The sequence below is a fragment of the Octodon degus genome, unplaced genomic scaffold (genome assembly GCF_000260255.1).
Source record: "Octodon degus isolate 3935 unplaced genomic scaffold, OctDeg1.0 scaffold00121, whole genome shotgun sequence".
In the NCBI taxonomy this organism is placed as follows: Eukaryota; Metazoa; Chordata; class Mammalia; order Rodentia; family Octodontidae; genus Octodon; species Octodon degus.
The window spans coordinates 2,295,574-2,302,672 of NW_004524697.1; the positions used below are offsets into that span (position 1 = coordinate 2,295,574).

General features: G+C 36.9%; 1 pseudogene; it reads left to right on the forward strand.

The window, feature by feature from the left end:
* The first annotated feature begins 5,682 nt into the window (after positions 1-5,682).
* LOC101586571 lies at positions 5,683-6,652 on the forward strand (annotated as a pseudogene).
* The last annotated feature ends 447 nt before the right edge of the window (positions 6,653-7,099 follow it).

Sequence of the window (7,099 nt, forward strand, 5' to 3'; positions counted from 1 at the left end):
TGTGGTGGTGATAGACGAAGCTCACACAGATGCGCCAAGGTCCTCACTCTCTCAGAGTAGTATTTCCCTTTACTAAATGTTTTACCTTAGACCAGTGGAGAGGAATCCTGATGGAAATATAAAGCTGACGGAAATGGCCAACTTGGAGAAACATGAAGTCATGCACTGGCAGACAACTGGTCTGGAGAGGAAGTTACAGGAAGACCCTAATTGCACATTGGACATACCTGATGTGTTTCATGAATAGAGAAATCTATGTCTGTTTGTCTGTAGGGCCTATGCATCTGCAGATGTACGGAAGGTAAAATTGAAGATACAAACTAAAAAATCATTTGTTTGTAGAAAAGGTCTATAAAGCCATAAAGTGAAAAAGATTCCTCAAAATCTCCATCTCTTTTTCATTAAAACAACACTGCAGATCAAGTTTTAACGTATTATTTTAGGAGATAGGAAATATGGGTTTTAAAAATATTAGGAAAATAATTCCAACTGTGGGTTGGAAAATATCATCAAAACAATTCAGCCACACTAGTAACTGACTCATTTTTAAACAAATTAATTCAATGACTATTAAAAGAAAAGTAAAGAAAGAGCAACATTCCCAATAAAGTCATATCTTCAGGCTCACATAAATGGCTACATTGACTGACGACACTTGACATGTCATAGTACATTTCTATTTTTATGTTTTTAGTTTCTATCCTGCATTTTCAAACAAAGCAGGTTATAAATTCAACTCTATAAGACGTTATTGAAATAATAATATTTCTCTAGTAACAGAGAAACAAAATTAAAATCATGGCCTCTGAGCATAATCTGTTTTGTTTTATCAACTAATTTGATCAAATACACACTAGTTTCCAAATGTAGTCTTGGTACTGCACAGTGCTGCAGGATAGCAATGAAAAAGAAAAACCTAATTCTTAGAAGCTTACATTCTAACATGTCTTAAATCTTAATTTTTTAAATGTAGTATGAATCTGCACAGGAATGAGGGCAATCTTAGGTAATAATGAATTAATAAAATAGCCTGCGTTAAACACCCTTCTTTCCTTAAAAAACAAATTCTTCAGCAATCTGTTCAGCGACTCATGTTCTCCAAGTGTAGAAAGGAGGCTGCCAGTTAGCCAGCACTATACAATGTTAACAAATTCTCACTCAACATTCACATGCAAACAGGGCATATAAAAACATTTCTTTGCTTTGTTTTTGGAAACAATGCGTTACAATTTCCTTTAGTATACTTAGAGATGGTGACAGATTTCCATTCATATTTGCAGTTTCCCCTTAAAATACATATATCTTTCAATTTTTGTAGTAGGAGAATTTTTAAAATTCTCTTTGATGGTCTAATAGACATATTATTTAATACTATCTGCATGGCACTTCTTTTCATACTCCCTTAATTCAGGTTTCAGAATCAATGTCTTTTATGACCTGTCATAATGTTTTGACAAGATTTTTCAGTGAGAAAAAATAACACTATTGGGAAAATATCATGGAAATATTTGGCATTTAGTGAAATGACGTATTTCCTTAAAATCTAACTGGGTTAAACTTAATTATCCTCTTAGAAAGTATAATATATATTAACTCAAGACAATAGTCAAAAGAACACTAAGGAATAAGAAGTGCAAAAGGTACTTAAAAGATTAAATACTAAGAAGAATATTAAAATGTGCTAAATAATAAATCCCCGCAATCTCTAACATACACAATAAATAATCTTTTTGAGAGATTAGCATTGATTTTGTTCTTTTAGGTTTTTGTTTTGGTGGATTTCCACTCTTTGAAGCTAATTAAAATCTATTTTCTGCTTTTCCCTAACTCTGTACGGACTTCTCTTGTTCTCTGTTCCTGTGTGTGGTAAGGAGATTTGCAATGTTCCTGTTCAGTGATTCCACTTTCATGCATCTTCAGTGGGTTCTCTGCTGGACCAGAAAGGCTGGTTTGCTTCCGCATACTTTGTCTTTGGTTTCATACTAATTCAGAGTTTCTCCTTTTGCTTCTTCTTGATGACAAACATGCACATGCTATAGGAGTCCATTAGTGTGACTTCTGTAATTAGAAAATCTGCAGTTTAAAAAGCACACTGTTCATTGCCTTTACTGGGAAGAGAAGTAGGAATTGTCTGAGAAAAGCAGGCAATTTGTGCGAATTTTCCAAAATGACCATCATATTATTTCATTAATAGGGTAGTAAGTTCATCGGTGAATACATTTATCAAAATTTACAGACTTGTCAGGCTACATAGCCCAGCAGATTAGGAACAGGGATTCAATCCCTGGGTTGCCATGCCAGCCCTGCCCTCATGACATTACAAACCTATAGTGAGGTTTGGGAACAATTTCTGCTGAAGAAAGAGGTGGGAACTAAAAATAAATTGTGTATACTACAATTCATGTAGGAATTAAAAAGCACCAAAAAAAGAAATTTGTCAAAGAATAAAAATGTTACACATATGGAGGGCTGGCGAGATAGCTCAGTGGACTAAGTGCCTGCTTTAACAAGCATGGGGACTAGGGATCTATTCCCGATCCTGCATGCCGCACCAGCCCTGCTCCCAGGCACTGAGCTGGTGAATGAGTCTGGGTGTGGTGTTACACGCCTGCAATCTCAGTGCTGGGGAGGCTGAAAACAGGAGGATCACTATGAGTCTGAGGCTGCATAGCGAGACCTATACCAAACACATAAATGAAAAAAAATATGCATTTGGCTTAGTCACAAGCATGTTTTATACATGCACAGCATGCTCTTGTGCTAACACATCTCCCATTGTACCAAATGGTTATGATCTAGCTGGTTGGATAAAGGGATGTCAGCACAGAGCAGCAAACTTCCACCAAGTTTGTGTGGTAATATAACATAAATTTTTATGTTCATTGATTTTATCAAATTGTACACTATAAATATTGTACCATGTTAATCTCCAACATCCTTGAATGAGAGTAACTATTTATCAATACTTCACTAGGGTTCACCGGTTTAAGTAGACCATCAATTTATACAACTTCTGCTTGTTTGAAAGTTGAAAAACATTACATTGCTGATTTAATTTATACTCATTAATGGAGTAGCTAAACATTTTGTCTGTATTTATTGGGCATGTGTACAGTTTTTTTAAGCTTTTTCATGTCCTTTAATCACTGCTTATACTTTCATAATCATTCATTGATTTGGTGCCTACTTCTATTTTCTATGCCTATTTATACCCTCTGTTTTACTCAACTCTTCTGAATTGTCTAGAAATAATCTTTTTTTTTTTTTTCTGCAGAACCAGGGATTGAACTCAGGCCCTTGTGCTTGCCAGGCAAGTACTTATTCTACTGAGCAATCTCCCTGGCCCTGTAGAAATAATCTTAATCTCTATCATTTCATAACATTCTTAATTCCTGGGAGAGCTAGTGTCTACACATGACATTTGTAGTTTAATATTTTTCTGTATGTTTTTATTTCTGAATTTCTAGGGAGAAGTATGGCATTCACTTAATAAACAAGTTGATGTATGGGTAATTATCACCTTTAATATCATCTTTCTTATCAGAAGAAAACTAGAACTTTACATTTACTAGAGCATTTCGCAATTTACAACTCTTAGTGTAGTTTTAGATTTTATTCATAGCTATCCTACTTGTCATTAAATGTGAGCCAAAAATGTATTATCTCTTGTTTTAGCTGAGTGAGAAATTTTCTTTCATAAACCATCTGATATTTAACAACACTAAGAGTTTATGGTTTTGACACTTAGTAATCTACTTACTACCTTACCAATTTCTGATTTTCAAATATTTAATTTATGTTTCTTGAGTTACCACCTTACAAATATTAATTTTTCCTCCACTGTGAATTTTTACAGTGTTTGATGATTAAAAATATTTTCTTTCTTTGTGATTTATTCTTTCTCTTTATTAAGTTCTTAAAGGTCAAGATCCATGACTGGTTCATACTTACAACTCTCCCAGTGTCTACCACAGGGCTTTACATGTCAAAGGCAGTCAATAAATATTTGTATAATGAATAATTGATAGAATGAACACAACATAAGAAGATTATAATTAAACACAAATTCCTCAGATTTCTCTGGGCTTCTTTCAGCCTTTCCTAGGGGACATATGGCAGATCTTCACTCATTTTAGTGGCTCTCAAAGTTCTCATCCTTCGATTATAGGGTCTCAGAGAGAACAGAGTTATTTAAGTTCTAGCCACTGTTGTAGAAATCACCAGGAAATTCCAACACGTTTCAGATCATTTTCCCAGGGTGATAGTCAGTGTTTGGTTAAAGTACTGTGTAGGCAGAGTTCCAATTCCTTTGAAGAAATAAGGAACAATAAGGGTACAAACATAAGTAGTAAGAAAATTGCTACTTTTTGTTCACAAATCCCAATTCCATTGCTTGTGGTGGTTATACTCCTGTGTGAATGCATTGCATGTAGAGTTTAGAACTTACATAAATTTTTAAAAAATGTGAATATCACTGAGAAAGTAAAGAAAAATACACAGTTCTCCCCTAGTCGTTATGTAGTTCCTTTAAAAGAAAAAGCAAAATGTTTAGTCTTTTATTGCTGTATTAATTTTTTATTTGTTATTTATTTATTTATTTGTTTGTTTATTTATGTTTGCAGAACTGGGGTTTGAACTCGGGCTCTTGTGCTTGTCAGGCAAGCTCTTATTCTACTGAGCTATCTGCCCAGTTCCATGCTATTTTAATTTGATGGAAGAATGACTGTGATCAATATATGTAGGAAAACTAAGACTATATTTTAGATTAATTTGCAGGTCTTTTTTTTTAAGTTCCTCATATTTTTCCTACAGGATGGTACTTCAGCCTTGATCAGTGTTTGGTAGTTGATTCTAGCAAGTGCTTTGCTTCATTTATTTTGGTTGCTAAATAAGGAGATCCACCTTTATCTGGGTAATTCAGAATCAAGATTTTTCTGTGAGCTTTGCCAGCAGATGGGAGGTGATGAAATCTTCCTTGCAGTTTCTGTGATTACTTATAAAGGTTTCCAGATCTGAAATGCACAGCGACCTGCAAATCCAAGAGCTACAACTCCCAGTCCTAAGACTATTAAATTTCTTGCCCAAAAAAATCTTGCACAGGCAGAAATGGTGACAGAACAGTAGTACAAGTTGTGGGCAATGGCGGTGAGGCGGGGATGAGGAGGGCCTGGGGCTCCAGCTGAGCAGGTCTGGACACTGAGAGCTGGAACGTGGCAGAGTATGGCCTTCGGGAGTCACCAGCCTGTGATCAACGCTTGCGTCTGGCCCTCAGTCCAAAGGCTGAGGAATACTCTGCATGATACAGCCTCTCGCTGGCTGAGACAACACCAGCGCTAGCAGCCATGCCAATTTGGTTTCTAGAGACCAAAAATATTTTGAGTTTGACCTCTAAATTTATTTCCTCTTTATTATTAATCTATGAATGTAAAGAACACATCTTACGTTTTGGCAAGTTTTCCAAACTATTTCAGTTTGTAACTAAGAAAGCAAATAATGTCAGTCTTCAATCTGATGTAATTATTTTACCAATATAAAAAAGAAATGGGGCGGGCGCTGACCAATCGCTCCCAGGATGCAGAGCGGCTGTGCCTGATGGCCCGTCTGAGGCGAGCTTGTGTGGGGTAGAGAGTAAGGGGAGGTAGTGGGGGGTGGTCGGAGAAGGAGGCGGCGAATCACTCATAAATGGTGCCCCAGCAGGACCCGAAGCCCAAGTTCCAGGAGGGTGAACGAGTACTGTGCTTTCCTGGCCCTCTTCTTTATGAAGCAAAGTGCGTAAAGGTTGCCATGAAGGACAAACAAATAAAGTACTGCATACATTACGTGGTTAGATTAAAAATTGGGATGAGTGGGTTTCAGAAAGCAGAGTACTCAAGTATGTGGACACCAATCTACAGAAACAGCCAGAACTTCAAAAGGACAATCAGGAGCAGTATGCAGAGGGAAAGATGAGAGGGGCTGCTCCAGTAAAGAAGATGTATGGTCTGCAACACAAAAATATTGAAGTGAAAACTGAAAAGAACAAGCAAAACACCCCTGGTAATGGAGATGGTGGCAGTACCAGTGAGACACCTCAGCCTCCTCAGATGAAGAGGGCCCGGGTTGGTCCTACTGCTGAAAATGAAGAAACATTTATGAGCAGAGTTGAAGTTAAAGTAAAGATCCCTGAAGAGCTAAAGCTGTGGCTTGTTGATGACTGGGACCTAATTACCAGACAGAAACAGCTCTTTTATCTTCCTGCCGAGAAGAATGTAGACTCCATTCTAGAAGACTGTGCAAATTATACGAAATCTTGGGGAAACACAGATAATAAGGAGTATGCTGTTAATGAGGTTGTAGCTCAGATAAAAGAATACTTCAGAGTGATGCTGGGCACTCTGTTCCTGTGCAAATCGGAGAGACCACAGTTTGTTGAGATCCTTGCTGATCACCTTGAGGCACCCACGTCTCAGGTGTATGGAGCATCTCATCTACTGAGATTGTTTGTATAAATTGGAGCAGTGTTGGCCTACACATCTCTGGATGAGAAGAGCCTTTGTTTATTACTGAATTATCTTCATGATTTCCTCAAGTAACTGTGAAGAATTCGGCAACTTTGTTTAGGGCCAGTGATTATAAAGTGGCCCCTCCTGATTACCATCAGAAAGCAGTGTGAGGCGCACTCACCAGTGTTTGGATCTCTGTTGATATGTTTTTGTTCCTAGTTTTTCTCTTGTACAAATAATGCACTCTGAAGATGTTAGTATATAACAGAGTCGATGTTTGTTTTGTTTGATTTTAAACAGAAAGTAAAAGGGGTTACATCTCCTTTTTTCTTTTCCTTTTTTTTTCATTTCAATGTTGCTACCAGTGATGGACAACAGAGAGACATGGTGGAGTGTTTCATTGCCTAGTTGACAAAGCTGCTTGTGAATGCTGGTGCATCTATTCCTTTGACACTATGCACTTTTATAATATATTTTAATGCTATATGGCAAAATACTCTGATTCCTCTAGCCAAAGGTCCAATTCTGAGTATATAACTGAACATACACATCCATTTGTACTCTTTTTTTTTTTTAATGCTGCTTGAAGAGTTCTTCCTTTGCAGGTCATCCATGTT